At 46.6% G+C, this 26,739-nt stretch overlaps 2 protein-coding genes across 5 annotated transcripts in view; one reads left to right on the forward strand and one right to left on the reverse strand.

Annotated features, from left to right (window-relative positions):
* LOC127194016 (3-alpha-hydroxysteroid dehydrogenase) overlaps positions 1–26,739 on the forward strand; it is a 1,235,587-nt gene that overhangs the window by 234,490 nt on the left and 974,358 nt on the right. For 2 of the 4 annotated variants that reach the window (XM_051151413.1, XM_051151419.1), the window contains exon 1: positions 21,219–21,228. The exons of the other annotated variants lie outside the window; for them this stretch is intronic. The gene's annotated coding sequence lies outside the window, so the exon portion shown is untranslated. Of the gene's footprint in view, positions 1–21,218; positions 21,229–26,739 lie in introns of those variants that run through there. 4 annotated transcript variants of the gene reach the window in all.
* Pfkfb3 (6-phosphofructo-2-kinase/fructose-2,6-biphosphatase 3) overlaps positions 1–26,739 on the reverse strand; it is an 80,490-nt gene that overhangs the window by 43,305 nt on the left and 10,446 nt on the right. The gene's annotated exons all lie outside the window — the stretch shown is intronic.

The raw sequence follows: 26,739 nt of genomic DNA on the forward strand, positions 1-26,739 counted from the left end.
AAAGGAAAAATCAGTTTCCTCCAAAGGAGTCTTGTTGGGTATATGAGCCACACTTCAGGACAGGAGTAGTTAGCTGGCCAACACAAAATAAACTCAACGATGGTGGGCAGTGGTTGGTGCACACCTTTAATTCCAGTGGTTGGGAGGCTGAGACAGGCGGATCTTTGAGTTTCAGGTCAGCCTGGTCTACAGAGTGAGTTCTAGGACAGCCAGGGCTACACAGAGAAACTCTGTCTCAAAACAAAACAAACAAAAGAACTCAGTGGTAAGTTTGTAGATTTGTTGTCTCATTTTGCTTTGTTTGAGCATTTCTTTCTTTTCTATTTGTATCTATGTGTTTAAAAAAGAGAAAGAGAAAAAATAAATAAAAATAAAAAAGAGAAAGAAAGAAAGAAAGAAAAGCAGCCAGATACCAGGTATTACATACTTGAAATCCCAGCATTCTGGAGGCTAAGGCAGGAGGATTGCCATCGGGATTGCCATCAAAGGCTACCTTAGAGTACATCATGAGTTCTAGTTCAGCCTGTGCTACACAGTGAGTCACTTTGTAGACCAGGCTGGCCTTGAACTCACAGTGATCTGCCTGCCTCTGCCTCCTGAGTGTTGGGATTAAAGGCGTGCACCACCTCGCTCTGTTTCAAAACTCTGTTTCAAAAAACAAAATAGAACAAACCCCAGAGGCGATGCATAGGGCTGGGGGTGTGGCTCAGTTGGCAGAATGCTTACCTGGCACGCCTGAAGTCTTAGGTTCGCTCTCCAGCACAGCATAGACTGGGGATGACGGGATATGCCTGTATTCCTAGCCCCACAGAACCAGGAAGATTAGAAGCTCAAGGTCACCCTCAGCTACATAGAGCGCTTGATTCCAGACCTTACTCCATCCTAGGCTCTGCGGCCAGCCTGGGCTACAGTGGTGAGACTTGAGAACGAATAAATTAAGTAATTAACAATTGGAGGAAGAAAAGAAGGTGCTGTTCGTATAGTACAAGGAAGTGAGAACAGATGGGCGTGGTGGCGCACGCCTTTAATCCCAGCACTTGGGAGGCAGAGGCAGGCAGATTGCTGTGAGTTCGAGGCCAGCCTGGTCTACAGAGCTACTCCAGGACAGCCAAGAAGAAGAAAGAAGAAGAAGAAGAAGAAGAAGAAGAAGAAGAAGAAGAAGAAGAAGAAGAAGAAGAAGAAGAAGAAGAAGAAGAAGAAGAAGAAGAAGAAGAAGTAGTGAGAAGGATCCCAGGGAGTACCTTTTTTTTTTTTTTTTTTAACATTAATTCAGTTACTGTTGGCACTGGGGAGTGACCACAACAGTTCATATGGTAGAGGTCAGAGGGCAACTTTCTAGAATCGTTGTCTCCTTTCACCAGGTAGATTGCAGGGACTGAACTCAGGTAGCCAGGTTTGAACTTCTGCTCCTCCTCCTCCACCCCAAAGTACTGAGAAAAAAACCCGAGTCACCACCATACAGCTTCTTAGCTGAGCTCTGAAACCCAGCACAGGTTGAGTGACAACAGATAGGGAAGGCCACAGAAGCCATAGGAGTCACCATCTCAGCCCTGGGACCACGTCCATATCCACATTTCATCTCCCCCCCACCCCCCAGTTCTCTGAGTTCTGTATGTGTGGGTGGGACTCTTGTTTGTTGTTTACTTTAAATCAAATATAAACAATATACTGAGCTGACATTAATTTGTTTTCAGTCAGGTTTTAGCTAATGTGCTTCCTGGCTGGTCTGGAGCTCACTATGTATCACTATGTACCTCAGGCTAGCCTCAAACTCCTGACAGCTCTGCCTCAACCCCCTAAGGATTAGAACTACAAATGTGGGAACTAGGGAGATGGCACAGTGGATAAGAGTGAGTAAACAGGATATAAGATCAAATCCCAGTATCTATATGAAAAGCAGAGTGTGGCCAAAGCAATGCCAAGGAGACAGGAGGATCTCAGGGGCTTGCCGCCTGCCAGCCTACCTCCAGGTTCAGTGAGAGACCCTGTCTCAAAGGAATATGGAACACACACACCTATACCACATGTACCTACATATCACACACACACACACACACACACACACACACACACACACACACACACACACAGCTATACCACATGTACCTACATCACACACACACACATAACACACAGTCACATGAATTACAAGTATGTCTCATAATGGTCATTTTTAACATATTTTGGCTTGGATTTTATGGTTGGTTTGGCTTGGGTTTTTTTCCTACAAGGCCTTGTACCTGCTATACCTGCTGGGCAAAGTGCCTTACCACACTGAGCAGCACCTCTGCCCTCCAATCTTGGTCAAAGCTTTTAGAAAAGAATCTGAGTCCCACTCTTGCTAAATCATCCATGACTCATAAAACATCTTGGGGAAAAGCCCATACTTAAGAATACCGACATAAGCCGGGCGGTGGTAGCACACATCTTTAATCCCAGCACTTGGGAGGCAAAGGCAGGCAGATCACTGTGAGTTCGAGGCCAGCCTGGTCTAGAGAGAGAGAGAGAGAGAGAGAGAGAGAGAGAGAGAGAGAGAGAGAGAGAGAGAGAGAGAGAGAGAGAGAGAGAAAGAGAAAGAGAATACAGACATGCTGAGGATCTGCCTGAAGCAGCAGCCACCTGGATGCCTCAGGAGTGGACTACTGAGAGGCTGTCAGTTGTCTCCATCCTCCTCACCCTGACACTGGCCGGCTCAGAGGACGTGCAGAAGGACTGAATGGCTTTCTAGGCTGCTGATAGCAATGTGTCCACAGATCACTGAAAGCTATAGGCTCAATCATCTGAGTTCTCACAAGAAACCTAGGGACAAGACTTTGGCCTCCTGGCTATTTAATCCAATTGTTTGTTTGTTTGTTTGTTTGTTATTCTAGTCTCAATAAGTTGAGATCTATGCAGGCATGGTGGTGCACTTCTGTTATCCAAGCAACCAGTAGGCTGAGGCAGGAAGACTGCCATAGGTTGAGGGCCAGCCTGGGCTACATAACAAGACCCTCTTTCAAATCTCCTAACAAGATGGACAGGGGATATAAATCAGTTTGCGGAGTGCTTGCCTAGCATGCTCAGAGCTCTGAGCTCAAGCCCTACCATATAAACCAGGCATAGTGGTCCAGACTTGTAAGCCCAGAACTTCAACGCCCGTCCTCAGTGACACTGAAAGCTCATGGCTTTTTATTTGGTTGGTTTTGATAACTAAAATTGTGTTGACCTTCTGTGAGGAGACTAGACACATTGTTAGGGTACTAAGTTCCTTGGGAGTTTCCAGAGAAACTCCCCATTGCTAGCCCAGCTGGAAGTCCCCAGGAGGAAGAGCAGGTATAGCCAGGAAGGACATAATCTCCTAAGCCAGGGGTTGTCTGAGCATGCCTGCTATACGTTTGTGAGTGTGCGCTCAGGGGCTCTATAACTTCATACTTCGGTCCTGAAACCACAGAGTGGGTCCATAAGAACCCACAGTGCACTGGCTGCACCTGCTATGACGCAAGTGGGCTCCCTGGAGAGTTGGGAAAAGCATAACACCAGCTCTACCCTCTGTCCTCCTACCCGAACCCCAGACTTCTGACCCGGTGCTCCCATTTGGGCAGGATCCAGCTGAGTCAGACTGACATCTCTCCCCCAAACCAAGGCTCTCACTTTTGGCCTGCCCTAGCAGAAACACAGAGGAGGAACACAGCCCCTATGAACTACATCTTGCCTCACACAACCAAAGGCCAAATTTCTGGGCTCCAGACTGGCAATGGCTGCTCTGCCTACCCACTGTGCTTCCAAGTGGAACACAGAGCCATGGCATAGAATCCCAGCCTGTGAGAATCTGGGGAGGCCAAGTCTGGCCTTTAGGAGATTCCTGGTTATCCTTGCTGAAACACTAAGACAGACAGACAGACAGACAGCTGCAGCATCCTAATCCACCCTGCTCCTGGACCAGCATCAGATACAAAGCAGCTTCTGACTATTGGCTGCCCTTCCTTCCTTCCTTCACCATGAGCCTCAGCCCCTGTCCTAGGTGCTGCTATGCTGCAGATGCTTGGGGCCTTATGCCCTTCTATAAGCCGGCCTCAGGCAAGACCTATGGGAGGTATGCATGCAGGGAGTGGGGAATGCAGAGATGAGGGAGAAAGGAGTGAGGACTGGCTGGTCTCTGGCCAGAGAGACACCTTGAGCCAAAAGCAAGATGCAAGGAAGCCAGAAGCTGGAAACCAGAACTGGCTTTGTCTAGTTGTTTGGTAGGTTTGCTCATTTGTTGAAGATAGGGTCTCTCTATTAAACCCTGGCTGGCCTAGCATTTGTAGCAATCTTCCTGCCTTTGTTTCTCTGTGCTGGTATTATAGTTGCACCAGCACAGTTAGCTGGGACTCCTAACACTCATCTTCCATTTTGCTGTGATTCTGGTATTTTTGTGGGAGAATATACAGGCATAATACTTATTGTTATAACCATCCTTAAGCACACAGCCTAATGGGGTTGAGTATTTTTCCTCAACAACCACCTCCACTACCTATCTCTAGAACTTTTCCTATTTCCCAATTGAAAATATCTACCCTATATAAGCAACTCTACAACCCCCATCCCTGCCCCACCCCTGCCCCTTCCAGCCCTGCTGTGATGGCTAAGCTCATTAATGGGACAGCTTTTGGAATCGCCATGGAGACAGTATGAGGGTGTCTCCCTGTTAAAAGATGTAACAAGGGAGGGAGACCATATTGAATATGAGTGGCTCCGTCTCCATGACTAGGGTCTTGAACTGAATAAAAATAGAAAGCAAAGCTAGTCAATAACTTGCATCCGCCTCTCTCTTTCTCTCTCTGCCTTCCCAATGACAGGCTCACACGCCTTCAGCCATGGCCTTCAATCCTCCAACTGTGAGCCAAAATAAACTCTTTCATGCTTATAAAGCATTTGTCATTTATCACAGCAATGAGAAAAGCAACTAGTAACACCTACAAATTCAAGTCTGGCTTCCTGCCTCCTTCCCAAGAGCCTGGATCAAAGACATACACGCCATTCACCACCATGCCAGTGCAATGGTTTTTCAAAGCCCTTTGAGTGACAAGAGGCTGATTCCCCACCCCTCCCCCACCCCCAGTTCTAGGGAGGGAACACAGGGCCTCCAGAACGCTTCCCAGAATTCCTTGCAACTGAATCCTGTCCTCAAGGTGGTCACCTGGCTGTCACTCCAATCACTCAGCAGTCATCTCAGTACATACAAAGCTGGACAAACACTGGGTTTGAGCACTCTGCCCTTGAAGCCAGCACCTTTGGATTGGCCCTGAGCTTCAGTGTAGAGGATTCTGAGCCTCTCTCTGTTCTGGTAGCCTAGAGAGAGAAGGGGGGGAGGGGGAGAGAGAGAAAGAGAGAGTGAGTGAGTGTGTGTGTGTGTGTATGTGTGTGTGTGTTTATACCCTATACAGCTGACTTTCTGATACTCCTACCTCCACCTTCTGAGTGCTGAGGTGACAAGTGTGTGTCACTATGCCCAGTTAGTGGAGTTCTTGGGACTGGACTGGGGCCTTCATGTAGGCTAGGCAAGCACTCTACCAACTGAGCTATATTACCAGCCCTGCTGGCCTGCTTTTACTTGCTCAGACAACAGAATCTCTGCCTGTGTCTCTCAGTGGCCTTTGTCCCCTTGGTCTGCCTCTGCAGGGAGCTGACTGGAAGTCTCTGACGGGTTTTCTCTTCTCCCTCTTATGGACACTTTGCTGGTTCTCAAAGTGGCTCTTTAATTGTCCCTGTGGATGGTGGCATTCCTCCTGTTTGCTCTCTGGGTATTTACTAGGGAATTTCCAGCATTCCCTTGTCCTTAGTTCAGTCTCTTACAGACATGAGTTTTTCAGCATAGCAGGAGAACAAATCTAACAGATGCACACCAGAAAGCTGGGGTTTCTTCCTTTTCTTTTTTCAAAGACAGGATCAGGCTGGTCCTGACCTCCTATAGATCTTTCTGCTAATACCTCCACATGGCTAAGTCATTCTCACATTAAATACTTAGTCCCCTCTCCATTGCAACAATTGCAAGTACCTCTAGGTACATGGGGGTTGGCATAGCGTCTGGAAGTGGCTGAAATTGTCATGATGGGGAGGGCATCAGCGTGGCATATGGATGCAGCATGAGTGAGAGAGAAAGTTGTGCACAGTGCCTCACAAATGTAACCTTGTTCTTGGGAGACCAGCCTGAGCCATAGAGTGAGATCCTGCCTAGGCTCTGATCTGTAATATATAAACCCCATATCTGGCAGTGATATAAGGTCAAAGACCCTATGGCTTAAGAGGTCCTAGGCCATAGCAAAGAACCTGCTGCTATTATTATGGTAAGTGGGCATAGTGTTAAATTGACTCCTAATTAGGTGCCCTATACTTGTAGATCAGTGTGTGTCTCAGCTCTCATCAGAGAAGCTTCTTTCTGTAGTAAATGGTGATTAACTCAGACATAAGATTTGTCAAGGTTCAGAGAATAAGAGACTGTAGACTCCTCACCCCTAAAAACACATCTATATCACCCACCTCCTCCCAAGGTTCGGGGATAACTGCAGAAGAAGGGTCAGAAAGACTGTGTGGGCCAGAGGCAGTGGGTGACCACAAGGAAACACTGTTGTGGGAGACAGCAGGGCATCTGCACAAGCTGACATAAGACCTGCATAAACTCAAGCCAGACCCAAATCCCGGCAGGGAGAACAAATATGGGCATGAAATCCCAGCCCTAGATAGAAAGCTATTAGGCAAATGGTAGCTACAGGGAGAGGGAAAGTTCTGTTTGCTGTAAGATCAAGGCCCCTGGTAGGTCGGCCACACTCCAGTGGGAGAGGCTACACGTGCCAGAGAACAGGAACAGTGCCAGCTGAACTCAATGTATTGGGGGGGGGGGGACACCAAAAGAGGACGCACAGTTGGATAAGTAGAGAGGCAAGGGTGGATCTGAGGAGTGGGTGAGGGTGAACATAATCAAAATACATTGTGTGCATGAAATTATCAAAGAACTAATGAAGAACAAGAAAAAAGAAATGTGCTTAAACCAGAAAGAAACGGGGGGGGGGGGGGGGGGGGGGGGACGGGACGCCGGGGAATACAATGTCTCAATTTCCTAGGAATTATCACCATATGAAGAGCAGTTTGTATTTCTCTCCTCTCTGGAAATTTACATTATGCCTCAAAACAAGAGAGATGCAGCTGGTGTGTGCACAGAACACACTAAGATGCTAAGCCAAGGTGATCATTAAATTGCTAATCCTTCTGCAGGCATACACCACCGTGCCCTGTTCTGTTTCTTTCTACCCATTGCTTTGTTGATGTTTGGTGCTATTCTTGGTTTTGTTGTTGTTGTTTGTTTGTTTTGGAAGGAATTGAGACAGAATCTCTCTTTGTAGCACAGACTGGCCTAGAACTCAGCAATCCTCCTGCCTGAAGCTTCCAAGTGTTGGGGTTATACGCCTGAGCTACCAAATCCATCTTCAGGCTTCTTCTCTTGACTGTGCCAGAGGTGGTACCCAAGATCCTAGGCTGAAAAACAAGCCCAACAAGGCCAGGGCCCTGGCTGGCAAGCCACAGTCAGCTCTAAGCCAACAGGCCTAGGACATGATCCCAGACTGAGGAATCCCTCACCCCGCAGAACTTGAGCTGGGTGTCCAGGGGTCCCCCGCCTGCCCAACTGCCTGGTGTGATGTCCTCAGCCAGGTGCACCCAGCATTGTGAGGCCGAGGGAAATGGAACTTGTTTCTTGTTTACTGACGGATGATTTTCTAAGAACCCTGAAGCCAAATTAAGGAACTTGTTAAGGGGAGGTAGGGCGGGTCACAGAAGTGTCAGTTTCTTCTTGTAAACAGGCCTACATGAGTAAAAGGATCTGACTAGAGATGTTAGTCCAGCAGGAACCACATGAACCCTCACTTTTCATGTGAGAATATTAGGTTCATAGGGGTCGTCATAAAAATGGGAGCTATGGAGAAAGGTCAACCTGGGTCAAATCTCAGATTAAGTTTCCGTAACTTCCTTTAAGTCACCAAAATCTTAGCTCCTAAGTTTCTTTTATAAATTATCTTCTCCACACTGATTGCTTTTGTTTTTTAAATAAGGTCTCACGCTGAAGCCCAGGCTAGACTTAAACTCATAATCAGTCCCCCTCAGGTTCACAGGTGTCCACTCAGACCTTCACTCTGAAAGCCTCGCCTAGCCCCAGGTTTGCCATCACTTTCCCAATGGCCTCTCTAGTTTCTTTGCACAAAGTCTATGCTTCCTAAGACCATTTTCAGCCCTGTCCCCTCCTTTTCTTCCCCCTGGAAACTTCTGCCAGCTCCCTTCAGAGTTCCACTGAACGACCTCCACAAGGGAAGCTCAGGCCAGCTCTCCTCCAGTCTCTCCTCACTCCCTATTTTACTTTATTTTAAGACAGAACCTCTCTGTGTCGTCCCAACTGAGAAAGCTCCTCCTCTACCAAAGCAGTCAAGGAAAGCTTCGTAGGGGACGTACTGTGAGGGGAGTTGGGAAGGATGGAGCAAGTAGAAGCATGGCAAGAGCGGGATTAAGGGGGTGTCTCCAACAAGACATAAAGGCAGTGTCAGGGTGTACGAGGACAGCTGCAATGGATGACGTCTAGTGTTTCAGTGACACTGAACAGGTGGGAAAGGAACAGAAGCTGGGCTGTTTCAGGGAGCAACCAGACAGGTGCATCCCAGTCACACCCTGGGGATCTGTCAATCAGTTGCTCCAGTTCCCAACACCTTTGCCCTTTACTTATTTGCACCATGGCCTCAGTGTTCCAGACTGTCTTCAAAAGCATTATGATGACTGTGGTGGTTTGAATATCAACGGCCCCCACGGCCTCACATATTTGAATGCTTAGACAACAGGAGCAACACTATTTGAGAAGGATTCCGAGGTGGGGCTTTGTTAGTGGACGTGCGTCACTGAGAATGGGCTTTGATGGTTTGTTTTTGGTTTTTTTTTTTTTTTTTTTTTGGTTTGGTTTGTTGTTTGGTTGGTTGGTTGGTTGTTTTTGTTGTTGTTGTTGTTGTTGTTTTGTTTTGTTTTGTTTTTGAGACAGGGTTTCTCTGTGTAGTTTTGGCTGTCCTGGACTCACTTTGTAGACCAGGCTGTCCTTGAACTCACAACGATCCGCCTGCCTCTGCCTCCCGAGTGCTGGGATTAAAGGCCTGCGCCACCATGCCTGGCCTGAGTTTTAAAAGTCCGTGCCATACCTAGTGTCTGTCTTGTCTGTTTCTCTCTGCCTCTATCTGTCTGTCTCTGTCTCTCTCTCCTTGTAGATGAGGGTGTAACTCTCAGCTACTGCTCCAGCTCCATGTGTGCTGCCATGCTCCTGGCCATGATGATAATGAACCAAACCCCTGAAACTGTAAGCCAGCCCCAATTAAATGATTTTTTAAACTAATTAATTAATTAAGAGTTGACTTGGTTATAGCGTCTCTTCACCACAATAATACAATGACTAAGACAATAACCTTATATTTTGATCTGCCTGCCTCTGCTTTCCAAGCGCTGAAATCACACGCATGTTTATTCAGTGCTGGGGATGGACTATGTATTAGGCAGGTATCAACTGAGTTACATCTCCTCCAGGCCCCCATCTCAGCTTTTTGGATGAAAGAATCTTTTCATCCTGTTTCCCACAGGTCACAAGGAGACTTAAAAAAACAAAACAAACAACTGCTCATGTTTTGATATCTGAACAGGTGACTCGTGGTGGAATGTCTCTGATCTCTGTACTTTTGCTCTGACTCAGCGTGCTAGAAATTGGGTTCCTTAGGGTTTGACCACAGCAGAATCCATTCCCATTGACTGTTCGTTCTTTTGAGGGAGATGAGAAACCTGTTGGTAGAGGAACTGTGAGGTCGGCCTGGTACTGGGCATGCCTCCTGGGCATTCGGGTGTTTCCCTGGGGAATGCCTTCATTGGATGGTGTAAAACCCAGAAGGGGAGAGTCGCATTTCCACAGCCAGAATGTGCCAAACTGGGTAAGCTGGGGATCTGAGAGGGATGAAAGTGACACACTGAGATTTTCTCAGCGCTTTGTTCGGCCTGCCAGCAGTCTTCTATCCCTGTGCGGAAGCCACACTGAGATAAGGCAGTTTATCAGTAAATCCCTTGGAACTTCACAAGTTTCTTAGTATCTTAAGGGTCATCGGGAAGTCACTGTGCTTTTCCAGGCCAGAAAGACAGTAGAAAGGAGCCTGAGGTAGGTCAGAGGCATGAATGAAGGGACCGTCTTCTCAAAGCTAACTCCAACTACTAACAGCTCCCCACCCCCGCCGCCCCACACCCCTGCGTGCCCCCCCACACCTTTTTTATTTTTTTATTTTTAATGGGAGAACTGTTCTTCATGTAGCCAGGCTGGCTTCAAACTCACTATGTAGATGAAGATTACTCTGAACTTCTGATTTTATTACCTCTACATCTTGACTCTGGAATATAGTCGTCCTCAGCCACTTTGCCTGCTTTCTGTGCTGAGAAGAGAACCTGCAGCTTCGTACTGGTTTTGTAAACACTCTGCCAACTGAATGAACTATATTCCCAGGCCTGGTTTTGTTGAAGTTTTTGTTTTTTATTTGTTTGTGAAACTGGCTCTACATAGTGAGTTCCAGGATAGCCAAGGTGACAGAGAAAAACCCGGTCTCAAAAAAAAAAAAAAAAAGAAAAAAGAAAAAAGCAACAAATTTGGGAAACCAGCACCCCAAATCTGAGATACCCCCTCACAAGCTCCATACCCAGAAGGTTATCCCCGTTGGACCATCACCAAGGAAATCTTCATGGGGTCGTCATCCCTAAACCCCAAACTTGGTTGGCTCAGGACAGACTAAAGGTCGCTGCTCCTCTGAGACATTTTTTTTTTACTCTGAGAAGAATAAGGGCTGTCAGAGCCTTAGGGTTTTGTATTTAAAGATAGTTAATAATTGTATGAATAAATAATCTACACATGAAAAACATAAATTTGAACAAGACACAGTGGGGCAAGCCTGTAATCCTAGCAGTCAGAGCTTAAGGCACAAGGAATTGTGCACTCAAGGCCAGCCTGTGCTACATACTGGGTTCCAGGCCTTCAGTCTAATTACACAGTAAAAAAGACTCTATCTCAAAACAAATATTTTTAAAAACGTAGTTTTAATAACAAGTCTAACTATAGAAGGATACTTTAGATATGAAGAGATAGTTTGAAACACTAATCAGCAGAAAAAGAAGCTGCTAAATAAATAGGAAAGAAATTTTCTGCCTCGTAGCAGAATACTGGGATAGATGTCTATGATTACAGAAAGAGCAGGCTAGGTGCTTTTAATTCTACCACTCAGGAGGGAGACAGAGGCAGGCTGAGCTGAGAGTGAGTTCAAGGCCAGCCAGGTCTATACAGAAAGCTCTAGATCAGCCATGGCTACAGAGTGAGACTCTGATTCAAAAAGAAAGGGAAGTGGTTCAGAACTGGAGGCTACGGGCTCCTGACAACCTGAGTTTTATCCCAGGGATCCACCTGATAACAGGAACCAACCAACTACCCCATGCTGTCCTCCGATTTCCGCATGAGCACTGTGGTGTGTGCATGACTATACACACACATACACAGGCACACGGACAGACAGACACATATAGAAACTCTCTCTCTCTCTCTCTCTCTCTCTCTCTCTCTCTCTCTCTCTCTCTTTCTCTCTCTCAAATACACAGAGCAGAGCAGTAATCAAATGAATTGTAGCTGTTTGTTGTGACTGAAACACTGAGCTCTTTAGGTAGGGAGGTAAACAACTAAAAAAACCAAAACAAAAAACAAAAAAAACACCTCTCTGAAACTGGCCAGATTCTCTAGGCCCGACCAGGCCAGAAGAAGCAGAGTTCAGCAGCAAAGGAGACCCTCAGACCTGCTGCCTAGAAGAAGCAGAAACCAGCCCAGCTGCCTGGAGACTTAGACCAAGGGAGGTCTTTCCCCAGCCCTTTGAGCTGCCTGCCTGCTGTGCTGTGTGCTCCAGGTTTCCTCAGCCCTTATGAGCTCTATCACCTGTGCAGGGGTGGAATCTGGTGACACAGCTGTCCTTGAGTAATTTCTGCTCCTGTGAGTAACCCACACCCAGCCATACTCCTGCAATAATAAAACTTTTGGTTCACCAGGTTTGACTACGGTGGTATCTGTACTTTGGTCTGTTGTGAGTTCCCTTTTTGGGGTGAGTAGACGAGAGTGTTTTGTCTCCCCAGGAAAAGTTCTGTCACCCAACACTTGTGTCACATAAGCATCCAGTGTCTCAGTAGCAAAGAACCCTCACCTCCTGGATTCAAGGAAACAGTGCTTGCACATACCCCGGATGTTGGTGCCTTAGGAAGCACTGGGCACCATCCCACTACCTTCTCACACACGCTTGATGATTCTGCAGCAGGAAGGGAGACCAAAGCGATCAAGCTGGCCCAGCACAGACCCGTAAGGTGTTCTTTACTTCTTTGCTTCTACTCCAAGGAGACAGCCCGTGCCCACCCCACCCCCACCCCCTCCTCCACCCCCATCTCCATCCCCTACACCAGCCATCGCCATGCCATCCTCATCCCCTCCCCCTCCCCCCCACCCCCACATAGTTCCATTCCCTTTGGCTGCACAGTCCCTTCCGCTCTGCTGAAGTGGGCTAGAGATGCCATCTGGACCACGATGCAAAGCAACTTCGGGAAATACGTTACACGTCTTTTATGAGAACAGTCCCAGCAAATGCACTGATGCTGCCACCGAGTGAGCAAGCAGGGACTTCCTTGCAGTCTCAAATACAGGACCACGGTGTTCCAGCAGGCATCACAGCATCTGTCCCTGACACCTGGTGGTTTTCGGATTTCCCTCAAGTGACTCAGACATGGCAAGAGAGGCAGAGGCGCCCAACTCACGCTTTCTGAGTCAGCCTTCCAACTACAGAACCCTGGGCTCCATCCAGGTCTAAGGAACAAGAATTTGTAGTTGAAATGATCGGCAAGTGATTTCCAAGCATGCTGTCACCTCGGGAAGTGCTGGTTTGCTCTCTGCTAGCTTGTCCCTGCTTTGTCCACATGCATCTAGTCTTTGCTAATAACAAGTCAGTACCTCCACTGAGACACTTACTTGTTACGCGTATGTATGGTACTGCCCTCAGTGACTGTGTACATGACAAGCCTCACGTTTGAAAAAGAACAAACTTAGAAAGCCGAGTTAAGGATAACGCTGGCACATTCATTCCTGTAATGTCAGAACTCAGAGGCTGCAGCAGATGAATTATGAGTCCCAGGACAACTTGGGCTACACATCTAATTTCATGACATCCTGGGGTAGGTACACAGAGAGGCCCTGTCTCAAAACAACAACAACAACAAACAAAAAATACACACACACATACACACACACACCCAGCAGCCTGTGGTGGCACATGTCTTTAATCCCAGCACTTGTGAGGCAGAGGCAGGTAGATCCCTGAGTTTGAGGCCAGCGTGGTCTAAAGAGCGAGTTCTAGGACAGCCAGGGCTACATAGAGAAACTCTGTCTCGAAAGACCAAAAACAATAAAATAAAAGAAGAAAACAACAACAACAACAAAAAGGTCATGTAACAGCCTGCCTGTAAATCCAGCTCTGAGGGAGCCGATGTCCTCTTCTGGCCTCTAAAGGCAACATATACAAATATACAGAGACACAAGTTACAGAATATTTGATCATACTGTGAACCTCGAGATTGCGTTATTTACCGGAAAAACCTGTTTTTAGTTGTGGTGGGGCACAGACTTAGCACACACCTTTAATCCAACAGTTTTATGCTTGAATACTGTAAATAGGATTAAGTAAAGTAAACCATAGGTCAAGAGGCAGAGCGAGCAATCAGTTGACAGGAAGTGAACGTAGGATTATTAAGAAAAAAATTCATAGAGAGTAAGAGGAAGTCAGAAGGGCAGATAGAAGAGACACACTGGAAGTAGAAGGGAGGGACATTCTGTTTGAGGGCTTTTTGAGACCACGTGGGAGAAGGAGGCATGCCTTCTGGGACTTTGGATGAGGAAGGAGGTCAGCTGGGTGCGCTCTCTGCCTCTCTGAGCTAGTAGGCTTTCACCCCAGCAACTGGCTCCAGAGTCTTTATTGATAAAAATCACAAGATTGAGATTTTGATAAAATCAACATTTCCCAAGACGGGTTGCAAGGTGAAGGCCAGTATGCCAAGTTACAGAGGCAGCTTGAATTTGGTGATCACACCTTGATGCTATGTTGTTTAGCAGCTTTAAATGCTTGGAACAAGGTTAAAGAATCAGGAAAGAGGTCTGAGTCATTTACTAAAATTATACAAGGCCCCAAAGCTTTCACGGATTTTATTTTTCAAAGATTGACTTCAGCTGTAAATAGAATAATATCAGATTCAGACGGCTGAGTAGGAAGGTCAGCTGGGTGCTTTTTCTGCCTCTCTGGGCTAGCAAGGTTTCACCCCAGCATCTGGCTCTCCAGTCTTTATTTGTAAAATTGAAAGATTGAGATATTGTTACAAACAACACACACACACACATAAACGTTTTTGTTGTTGTTGTTTCTTTTGCTTGGTTTGGCTTGTTTTTAGACAGTGACTTTCTATGTAGCCTTGGCTGTCCTGTAACTCAAATGTAGACCAGGCTAACCTTAAACTGGAGAGATCTGCCAACTTCTGCATCCTGAGTGCTGGGATCAAAGAGATGTGCAAATATGCCCAGCTAAAATATTTAAAAAGAAAGAAAATAAACATACAAGAAAACAAATGCTGAGGCAGGAACATTGACACAAGTTTGAAGATAACCAAGGAAATAGTGAGTTCCAGTCTAGTCTGTGCTACATGAGACCTGTCTGAAAAACCATCCAACCTACCAGACAAACAAAACACAACAGAAGAACGGGGGAGGGGGGTAAGCACTTGGAAGGTGGCTATCTGAAAGACCATCATGCAACCTAAGAAATTGCTCATGATGCAGTGACGACGGAGCTACAGCCATTTTCTAACTGCCTTAGAAAATGCCACACACTGTCTACTTCTGCAGCTCTGGTAAACAAAGCTCCTTTGATTAAAAGCAAAAGTATATAGCCAAGTGCAAGAGGTCCCTTTCTCTAATCCTAGCAGTCATGGGGCTGAGGCTGAGAGTGTGAGGTTGCCTGGATTCATAGTACAAGGCTAACTTGGGGGACACAGCAAGAGCCTGTCTCAAATAAAAACACAAAACTTTCAATCTCAGCATTCTAGGATTGGAACCCAAAAGAGACTGGGGACACCTTAAGGACACACATTCAACAGGGGGGGAATCAAATCTTATAAAAAAGTACACTTGGGAGGAAATGGCTCCTCTTCTGGTTGTTGACAGAGCTCAGAATCTGGGCTTTTTCTTAAACATGAACATTGTGAGGTGCCAAATGCTTTAGATGACTTTGTTGTTGTTGTTTACCTTTTTTGAGACACAGTCTCACTGTATAGATCTGGCTGGCCTGTAACTCACATCGTTGACCAAGCTGGCCTTAAAATCAGAGATCCACCTGCGATTGAAGGTATGTGCCACTACACCTAAATGTTTGTTCCTAAAACACGGTCTCATTCCCCTCTGGTTGGCCTCAAACTCCCTAGATAGTTAAGGATGACTTGAACATCTCACACTCCCCCCATGCCCCCATCCTCCCAGTGCTGAGATTATAGGCATGGGCCACACTCCCAGGTCATGCAGCAGTAGGGATGTAGCCCAAGGCCTCATGCATACAAGTGCCCTACCAACTCAGCCACGTCCCCAGCAGGGTTCCAGGTAGTCTGTAAGCCTTTCTACAGATCCCAACAGTTCGTTCCATCTTTCTCCTCCCAACTCCAAGCACCAGTCAGCAGTTGCACCCACCTCACCCCCATTAAAATAAAGTCTCTTAGGCAAAGAAGGTCTGCTCTGTAGTCAATGATGCCAGTCCCCTACACTTCCAATGACTCACGATGGCTTAGTTTTAGCTGACTAGGACCCTCTGCTCACTAAGATCCTGCTCTACCTGTAACCATGGAGACCCATTACATCCTTGCAGGCCCAAGAGTAAGAATGAAGGTGATCTCCCCAAGGCCCATCTAATGCCCGACAGATCAACATTATTTCTGGGGCTCTAAAACAAAACAATATAGTTTAGTGCAGAGAAGAAGCTAGGTATGAATGCTGCTTCACGTAGCAAGAACAGCTTGTATATTATTTGGATGTATTACCTGTCAATTAAAACAAAACAAAAAAAAAAAACTCTATGGTCACCAGGAGTGATGGCACATGCCTTAAATCCCAGCACTTGGGAGGCAGAGGCAGGCAGATCAATATAAATTCAAGGCCAGCCTGGTCTACAAAGTAAGTCCAGGACAGCCAAAGTGACACAGAGAAACCCTGTTTTGAAAAATGCAAACCAAACAGAACAAAAAACAAACAAACAAACAAAAAGAACCTATGGTCTATAGGAAAGAGTAGAATAGAAGGTGGGACATCCGGCAGACAAAAAGGATTCTGGGATAGAGCCAGGAGCAGGAGATTCATCCAGGAAGATGTGAGGTACCCAGCCGCATGGCAGGATGTAGATTAGTATAATTGGGTTATTTTGAGTTATGAGCTAGTCAGAGAAGAGCCTAGCTATATGGCCTAGGTACTTGTAAATATATTTTGAGAATCATGAGTCATTATTCTGGGAGCTTGGGGTAGAGAGGAAAAACACGCAACCCCCCCCCCCCCGCCCCAACCCCATGTAAATCCTTCTAAGCAAAAAACAAATGAACAAACAAAATTTTGGTATTTTCAGGATGGGTCCTTGATTGTTTAAAACTCTGAGATACATGAGGCTATAGATAAAAAACAGAAACAAAGAAGGACTAGTTTGTCTAAACCATTTGGTACTCCCAAACGGTTCATGCTTCATTCTGTAGCCCAGGCTGCCCTCAGCTCATGGCAATCCTCCTGTTTCTGCCTTTTGAGATAAACAGTAATAGGAGCCGTGGGCATAGCAGGAACAGTACCAGGCCTGTTTGTGTACTTGTGTATATTTATTTAAGGTAAGGCCTCATGTATCCCAGGCTGGTCTCTAGCTTGCTATGAAGCTAAGATTGGCCTTGAACTCCTGATCCTCCTGACTCCCTGCTAGGGTTATACATGCTTGCCATCATACCTAGATGTCCCTTCAAGTCTGAAACACCACAACCATGGGGCTGAATCTGACCAGCATCTCTCTCCTGACTTTTTAGGGGACTAGTGGTGTTATCGTCCAGGTAACACGTACTCAGATCAAAGTCATTCCTTCAGTCCCACCTCTGGGTAGTCCTTATCTAATCAGCTGTGCGCAGCGGAAGGGTTAGGAAGCTAAGGGGAAGTAGCAACAGCGACAGCTGCAGATATCGGACATCGTGATCACATTGTATTTATTAAACCCATAGTCAGGCTCACACGGTTAGCGCAAGGGTGGTGGATCTAAGGAAGCACGATAAAAGAGGGTTGTTACTGGTGAGGTGGCGGTGGGCCACCCTTTCTTAGTGGTGGGCAGCTCTTTCCACCTGTACATAAATCAGCAACACAGCTTAGGAGGGCTGGACAAACCTTCCAGTGCAAAGTGATAAATCAGCGCGGAAACCCTCCTGACAATAGCACTCTCTGCAAAGCCGTTTTTCTAGAAAGATAGACGCTTTATGAAGACATTAAGGGTTGGACTATGGAAGACGAAAACTGAATCTTAGCCACCCATCCCTCATGGATGACTGCGGACACGTAGCTCAACCTGGTTCCTGGACAGAACCCTGTACTTTTTCTATAACAGACCTCAAGCTTGCCTCCGTAGGTTTATGTCCCCTGAGACAAAAACAAGACCAGTGTAACCTTCTGTTTACACGGGCTTCCGAAAGGATGGAAGTCATGTGCCTCCCCTATGGTTCCCTGAGTAAAGCATCCCCAGTGCTTGCTTACCAGGAAGCCTCACATGACATTACCACCCTCACCAGCTCAGCAACTCTTCCTGTCCTCTTAGCTAAGTGTTATGTGTAATCACAGGCACAATGCATTCAAGGTCCTATGGACCCAGAGTGTAAGGGCCAGCCTTAGGGGTTCCCAGAGCTGGTACCCTAAAACTAATGATAGCTTTGACCTGTCGTTTCTGGACCATCGATGGTCAGGGGCCGTCTTCCTACAGCTGTTTCCGTGTGTTATTTACACAAATGTCCTTCAGAACATCGCGTCCCTGATCAAGGGGGTTGGCACACCCTGCTGCCAAGCAATTGTACTACTGTTGAAGATTAAAAAAACACTCTGTGCTCTTAGGCAATCGCCCAAGCTCAAGAGTTCAAAATAAAGAAATTAAAAAGGAAAGTTGAAAATAGAATTAAAACAAAACAAAACAAAACTCTCCCGGTAACTTTTTTCCTCTAGTGGAGTTTGCACACCCACCTCGGCCGCACCCAGCTCTGGGATTTCTCTGCAGTTATTTACAAAGCGCAGCCACTCCCTGGGCTTCTGGGAAAATTCGCTTTGCCAGGAAAATGACCCAGGAGGCCACCAGCAGCGGGAAGGCCAGGGGCTGCAAGCCCTCCATCCGTCCATGCAGTGCACAAACTCGTGCTTGGGACGTCAGGGAGGCACGGAGGGGCACGTGAACTCAGCGTGCGGCAGAGCCCCAGAGGGGAGGAGCCTGAGCTGACCAGCTCGTGAGCTGCGCACCGGAGCCAATCCACAAGGACTTGCCTCTAGGCCACGCCCCCTCGTTGCCAGCTGCTGGGAGTCCCGGGCTGACCTCTCCAGGATGCTGGGGCTGGTGATGCTCTCTGCCTAATCTGAGCAGTGGTACCCAGAGCTTTTCTGGACACGAATACTTTAGAGGGTGTGGTCTGTCTCCCTGTAGGGGATCTCTGAGACAGAGTTCCTCCCCTATCGCAGGCTGGGGCGTCAGGTTCTCCTGGGCCCTCTTAGTAAACGTTTCAGGACGTAAGCCTACCTTCTTTATCGCCCCCACCGCTATACCTATTCTCAGAAAGCATAGGCAGAATAAAAACTGTTCCAAATGTTGTCTTTCAATCTACGGAGGGGTTTGTTTGTTTTCCCTTCTGAATTACTTTGGAACCACACGCGCCTTTAATTCCAACACTCTAGAGGCAGAAGCAGGTAGGTTTCTAGGACATTGAAGCCAGCCTGGTCTACTTAGCGAGCTCCAAACAAGCCAGGGTCAGGTAGTGGGACCCTGTCTCTAAATACACGCATGCATGCACACAGAGAGACAGAGACAGAGAGACAGAGAATATGAATAAATGAATGAATGATAAAATTAATTTCTGGCAGCCAAATGTGGTAGCGATCCACAACTGCAAGCACCTGGGAGGTAGAAGCAGGAAGGTCAGAAGTTCGGGGTCATATCATGAGCGATGAGGCCAGTCTAGGCTACATGAGGCTTCATCTCAAAAAATAAATTAAAAAAAATAGGTTTTTAAATTTAATTTCTAATGAACATATAAAAATGGGTTCCATTATAACATTTTCATACATTTATGACATTGTACTTTGCCATTATTATTGTCTTCATTTGGGAGGAGGGGGAAGGCTCTCACTCTGTAGACCAGGCTGGCCTCAAAACCAAGCTCCTCTGACTTGAGCCTCCTCAGTGGGTGCTGGATTATAGATGTGCACCTCCAGGCCCAGATTTTTTTTTTTAATGCTTTTTGTTTTTTGAAGTAGTCTATGCTCTTTGGGCAACGGTTGAAAGAACATCAAATATTTGTGGTGGTATTTCCTTCTAAGCTCGCCTATCTGTGCAGATACTTTTTTAAGGCCCCAGGAGTTCTGGTATTTGACCTCACTGACTGCCTTTTACAAAATGCCATTGCTCGTGGGAGTCAAATCCGATGTTATCATCAGAAATTTTATTTTCCTAATTAAATAGCCAGAAGCTGTTCGTGGTGGCCTGGCTGGCCTTGAACATATAAGTAATCCTCCTGCCTCAAAACTCTCAAGGTCTGGAGGCAGTGTGGTGGTGGATCTCTGTAAGTTCTAGGCCAGCCTGGTCTACAAAATGAGTCCAGGACAGCCAACGCTACACAGAGAAACCTTACCTTGGGGGTGGGGGGCAGGGCTTGGGGGTAGAAAACTCTCAAGATTTGGTATTACATGTATTAGCTACCACGAGACAGGCAAGTTTAGAAAGGTAATGCCACCAGGAGTATCTGATGTTCTTTCAACCACTGCACATCTAAAGTCATTGTTTGGAAGACAGCATCTTCCATCTATACCAGATGCTCCATGTAATCTCATAGGCTTGGACCTACAGCTAACCCTGAGCTCCAGCAGTTCCAAGGATAAGTGCCATTGCCCAGCAAAAGCTGGAGCAGCCCTGGACCTTGCTATGTAGCCCAGACAGGCTTTGAATCCACAGTAATCCTCCTGCCTCATTTTCTTGAGTGCTGAGATTACAAGCGTGGGCTACCATACCCAGATCACACAGCACGATTTTTAATTTTTTGAGTATTTCGTATGTTGGTCATTCTGCCTGTTTTCACCTTCGACTCCTTCAAAGGTACAGGATGGCCTGGAGCTTGTGGTTTCTCCTCTGCTGCCTCATCTTCAGCATATCTTACTGGCACCCAAACTGGGGAAGTGGTTTTGAGGTGTTTTTTTTTTTTTAGTTGTTCTCTATGTGTGGGGGCAAGGGGATTGTGCCTAAAGGAGGCACATATGGAGGTCAGAGGACAACTTTCTGGAGTCCATTCTATCTTCAACTATGTGAGTGTCTGGGGTCCAAGTCAGCAAGTGCCTTTTCCCACAGAGTCACCTCACCAGCCTGCAGCCTGGTTTTTAAAAAGGTCATATCAGTCATTCAGTTGTGCTTGACAGAATCCAGAAAGAAGTGCACAGCCACGGAATTGAAAAAAGGGCTGCATCCTTACTAAGTAGTTACTCACTTCCTAACACTAAGACAGACGCAGCAGCACTCATTATATGCTATGTGTCGTTACTTATGGGGGGTGGGGGGGGTGGGGATTCATCCTGAAGCAAGCATTTGGGAATTTTACAAGGTTAGAGAATAAATCAGCTTTCTATAAAGCAGTAGAAACTTCATGACCTTTTGCTCAAACTGATTTAAGGAAAAAGCCTTCATACAGTCCAGTATCTAACAGAAACATGATCTCGGGCAGAAATGGATCCCCTCTGGCACTCTCCAGTGACATCTAAGGCACAAGAAATGACACAGCAACAAGTAGACTCTTGCTTGGTAGGGTGCACACTGACTTGTGTTTGAGAGCAGTATTTTGACATTGTTGTTGTTTGAAACAGGGTTTCACTGTGTAGCTCTGGCTGACGTGGAACTCTGTATATAGACCAGGCTAGTCTTGGACTCCTAGAGATCTGCCTTTAAAGACATATGACACCATGTCCACTGTTATAAGGGGATCATGGGGCAACAAGTTGATAAAAATCCTCTTCTGACTTTGCTATTTCTTTATCTGTTTGTGCGTGTTCAGTCACATGTGCCAAGGCCAAAGAAGGGCATCAGGCATCCTTGCTTTGTCACTCTCTACCTTATTCGTTTAGAAAGGGCTGTCTCAGCCGGGCGTGGTGGCACATGCCTTTGATCTCAGTACTTGGGAGGCAGAAGCAGGTGGATCACTGTGAGTTCGAGGCCAGCCTGGTCTACAAAGTGAGTCCAGAACACCCCAGGGTGCATAGAGAAACCCTGTCTCGAAAAACAAAAAAAAAAAAAAAAAAAAAAAAAAAAAAAAAGAAAGAAAAAAAAAAAAAAGAAAGGGCTGTCTCTGACCAGGGAGGCCTGCTAGCAGCCACTCTCTGTCTCTGTCCTCCACAGCTCCAGGGTTACAGGAGCCCATGGCCACCTCCTATTCTTTGTTTAAGACAGGGTTTCTCTGTGTAGCCTTGGTTAACCTAGACTTGCTTTGTAGACCAGGCTGGCCTCGAACTCACAGAAATCCGCCTGCCGAGTGCTGGGATTACAGTCGGGCCACCACGCCCAGATCACATCCTATTCTTTATGTGGGCACTGCAGATCCTGGAAAAGCTCCCTACGCTTGTGGGGCCAGCATGCTCACCCCCTAAACCATCCCCCCTCCCCTTCCCCCCATCACTGTTTGGATTTTCATCTATTAAGTATGTATGGGGGGAGAGGGATTTTTTTTTTAATCTTCTATCCTGTCTTCTGTCATCTTGATCCTACAACCCAAAGGCATGCAATTAACTTGTATTCTTCCTTTTTGTTGTTCAAACGAGAAGGTTTCAAATCCCATTTCTAGGATGAGGCCATCTGGGAGTATCATTCTGGTTACCTGGATGGAAGTTGCAGTCTAGCTTGCCTGGGGATGGAGGTTTGATGGAACTTCCAAGAGGAGGGAAATCCAACACAAATTAGAATGAGTTGGTCCCTCAGTTTGGAGGTTGACTCAGCCAGCTGGAGCCTGGGTTGAGCTGGTGCAGAAATGCCCACTTTGGTTACATCCTTCTCTTCACAATTTATGCAAATGCAGAAAAGGACTGGTAACTGGCAATTGACTGCTACATACTCAGAAATACTCAGAAAAGGGAACCCTAGTAAATGCTTTTCTCCTTGTTTGCAATATGCCATTTGTCATGCCTGTAAGTACACCACCCCTACTAAAGACTTTTCTAAAACTTTTTAATGTATAGCAATGGTCCTCAGCCCCCAGACTGGAAAGCAGGCTCTTCTCTTTTCCTTTTTCTTCAGCACCCGTGGGGGAGTTGTTTTATCTATCTATCTATCTATCTATCTATCTATCTATCTATCTATCTATGGAGACCAGGGCCTCACACATGTTAGACAACCACAGAGCTACATCCCCAGCACTCCTAACAGTGTTTTCAATACACAATCTCACCATGTGGGCCTAGAAGTGGTGATCCTTCTGCCTCAATCCCCCAAGTGATGAATGCTGAGGAGCTCTAAATTCTGGAATTAGAAACTCAGTTTCTTCTTTGTTTGTTAAGATAGGGTCTCAAGCCGGGCAGTGGTGGCGCACACCTTTAATCCCAGCACTTGGGAGGCAGAGGCAGGCAGATCACTGTGAGTTCGAGGCCAGCCTGGTCTACAAAACAAGTCCAGAACAGGCAAGGCTACACAGAGAAACCCTGTCTTGAAAAAACAAACAAACAAACAAAAAAAGATAGCATCTCAAAACTGTAGTCTTGGTGGTCTGAAAACTCACTTGATTGCCCAACCAACCTGGCCTCAAACTCCTTCCTCAAACTTCCTGCCTCAAACCTCTTCAGTGCTAGGATTACAGGTCTGAGTTACCACGCTTTTGTTGTTGTTTGTTTGGTTTGGTTTTTTGTTTGTTTGTTTGTTTTTTGGGGGGAGAGGTTTTTTGTTGTTGTTGGTTTTGGTTTTGGTTTGGTTTGGTTTGGTTTTTCAAGATGGGTTTCCCTGTGTAGCTTTGGCTGTCCTGGACTCACTTTGTAGACCAGGCTGGCCTTGAGCTCTCATCAATCTGCCTGCCTCTGCCTCTTGAGTGCTGGGATTAACAGCATGCACCACCACATGTCTTGTTTTTGGTTTTGGCATAGAATCTTGAATACCTCGAGGCTAGCCTTGAGTCCACAATGGTTGGGATAACCTCAAACTCCTCATCTTCCTGCCCCTGTCTGCCAAGTGCTAGGCTTACAGGCTCACACCACCATTTTTCTTTTTGGTTTTTCAAGACAGGGTTTCTCTGTGTAGCCTTGGCTGTCCTGAACTAACTTTGTAGACCAGGCTGGCCTTTAACTCACAGCAATCCACCTGCCTCTGTCTCCCAAGTGCTGAGATTAAAGGCATGCACCACCACCACCTGGCTCTAGCTAGTTTCTTAAAAAGGAACTAGGGACCTACTGTGGAGTCAGTGGTTAAAGCATCCACTGCACGTGCAAGAGGAGCAGAGTTCAGCTATGCAGCACCCACGTGAATGCCTGGTGTGCATGGTCTATAATTCCAGTCTCAAAAGGCTGAGACGGAGGATTTCCAAAGCAAAGTGGCTGCTGAGACTAGCCTTACCAGAGAGCTCTGGGTTTAACTGAGAGACGCTGCCTCAGTGAGTATGGTAGTGTGAGCAAGGAAGGTTCCTGACATCACCTTAGTCCTCCAAATGCATACTTGCAGACACGCATACAGGCCCATACACATGTACACATACCCCACACATACACACATGACAAGAATAAAAAGACAACAACAACAAATGAGCCTATAGGGCAATTGACTCGAAGCATAACTGTTCTCTCTGGAAGGCTGTTTGCTGAACCTCACTTAGTTCTTTTGAGCCAAAAGATGAAGCTGAATTGTTGCTCCTCAGGCAGGTTATACTGACCTCATGTGGGCTATTCAAACATCTATCGCCTCTAATCCCAGCAGTGAAGCAGTGGCAGGCGAATTGCTGTGAGCTCAAGGCCAGCCTGGTCTATAAAGGGAGTCTAGTATAGTTAAAGCTACACAGAAAAACCTTGCCTCAAAAAAAAAAAAAAGAGAGAAAGAAAGAAACAAACAAAGGCCGGATCTCAGAGATGCAGCTGCTCAGGGAGGTCACGGTGACCTCAGACAGGTGACTCAAGGCACCTCCAAATATCGCCTGCCTGTCCGAAGACAGTAGGTGCCTGCTTCGCAGGAAGACTTCACTCAGCACACTTCAGTCTGCCACCTCAGCTCCAATGCAGCTGCTAAAGTTAACAATCAGCACCCCCAGCATCTCTACAGCTCAGGTAGGAGGCAGCTGTGGGAGGCATCGGTGATTCACTCTCTGTCACCCACATCAGATCCATGACAAGTGCAGGCGCCATCTGCTCGCCTACACTGTGCCTGGAACTCCCACCTGACTGAACCACCTCACCCCTCTGGCTCTACAATTCCTTCTCAGGAAAGTGGTTACAGAATGAATCCCCAAGTGAATCCAGCTATCTTAGCTGCTGCGCCATTGCTGTGAAGAGACACCATGACCAAGGCATTTAGCTGGGGCTTGCTTACTGTTTCAGAGAATTCTGTTACCACCACATTTAGCTGGGGCTTGCTTACTGTATCAGAGAATTCTGTTACCATCACAGTGGGAAGCAAAAAGACATGGCACTGAAACAGTAGCTGAGAGCTTTACATCATGACCCACAGGCAGTAGGCAGGGAGGGAGGGAGGGAGAGAGAGAGAGAGAGAGAGAGAGAGAGAGAGAGAGAGAGAGATGCTGGGCCTGAGGTGCGCTTTTAAAACCTCAAAGCCCACTTCCAGCAACGTGCCTCTTCCAGCAAGGCCAAACCCACTACGACAATCCTTCCCAGTTTATCAAGTAGGGACTAAGCATGCAAACTTATGAGCCTAAGGTGGCCATCTTCCTTTAAACCTTCACATATGCCTTCATTAAAACCATCCAGAGCCTTCACATCTCCCTGTACACACAAGACGAAGAAGGTCTTGCTATGGTAGCAGAGAACCTATGTGAGTTGCCTACTGCCCTCTGAGGCCACCTCTGCTCTGCTCCGCTCCCATATCCGCTGTGCAGCAACAGCTCCCAGGTGCTCGGCGGCCGACTCCAGCCACAAAGCCTTTGCCTCGTGCATCTACACTCCTAACACCCCCTGGTCTTTAGCATGACCTTCTCTTCCCCTCCATTTCTCTGTCCATGTCTCACTCAGCAGCCTTCCTTCCCATTCCTTCCTCTTCCTGCTTTGTTTTTCTCCCTGGCACTTGCACCTGTTGGACACACTCAGAGTTCACTTTCTTATCTTTTGTGTGTTCGTATGTATGTGTTGTGTGAGTCTTGTCTCCTCTCCAACTCTGTCTTGATGCCAGCCCCACAGGGATGAGTTTTGTCTGCCTGTATGTCACTGCTGCACCCTCAGTATTTACACTCAGGCCTGGTTTGCTAAAAAAAAAAAAAAAAAAAAAAAAAAAAAAAAAAAAAAATTCAATATGTCAGTCAACTTTCCATCTCTGGGACAAAATGCGTTGGTCAGTCAACTTATAAGTGTATTATATATTTACTTTAACATTTTTTGTGCACACGGATGTGTGTGGCTGTGTGCCATGTGTGTATGGAGGCCGGCAAGGGTGTTGGATCTCCTGGAGCTGGAGTTACAGGTAGCTGTGAGATGCCTGAGATGGATGGAGGGAATGGAATCTGGTCTTCCGGAAGAGCAACAAGCTCCCTTAACCACTAAGCCCTGCCTCTAACCCATCCCCTACATCCACATCTGCATTCTACATCTGCACCCCGCCCCCCAATTTTACATTCACAAGGAGAAAGGGCTTATTTTGGTTTTAGACTATAAGTGTTATCTGTTGCTTTCTTGCTTGTGATGTCACAATAGAAAGCCTGTGACTCACTTCATGGTGGCCAGAAAACAAAAACAGGAGACAGAATAAGCTGAGGTCCCATAGCCCGTTCAAGAGTATGTCCTCAGTGACTTTGCTTACTGCCATTAAGACCCACAGCTTTGTACATATTTCACAAGCACCACAAGATGGAGGTGACCAAGCCTCCAAAATATGGGCATTAGGGAGACATTTACTTTGGGCCACATAGAAGTCTCCACAGTGCCTAAGCCATAGCCAGAAATTTAGTTGCAAGGGAGCTGAGAAGGGTTAACACTTCCAACCTCTGCAGATAAGCTGAAATACAGAAGAATGTCTTCAAAATGATGAAGTATCTATCACTGTGGCCTTGGAGTCAACTTACTGAAGCAATTCCATTTCAATGAAATGGAACATACTAGAAGATAGGATACATTGTACAGCCTAAGGATAACATCTTCCCAAACCAGCAAACAAAACTACCCATCAGAGTTCCTGGGGCACCAAG

This window comes from Acomys russatus, chromosome 9, assembly GCF_903995435.1.
Source record: "Acomys russatus chromosome 9, mAcoRus1.1, whole genome shotgun sequence".
Lineage (NCBI taxonomy): Eukaryota > Metazoa > Chordata > Mammalia > Rodentia > Muridae > Acomys > Acomys russatus.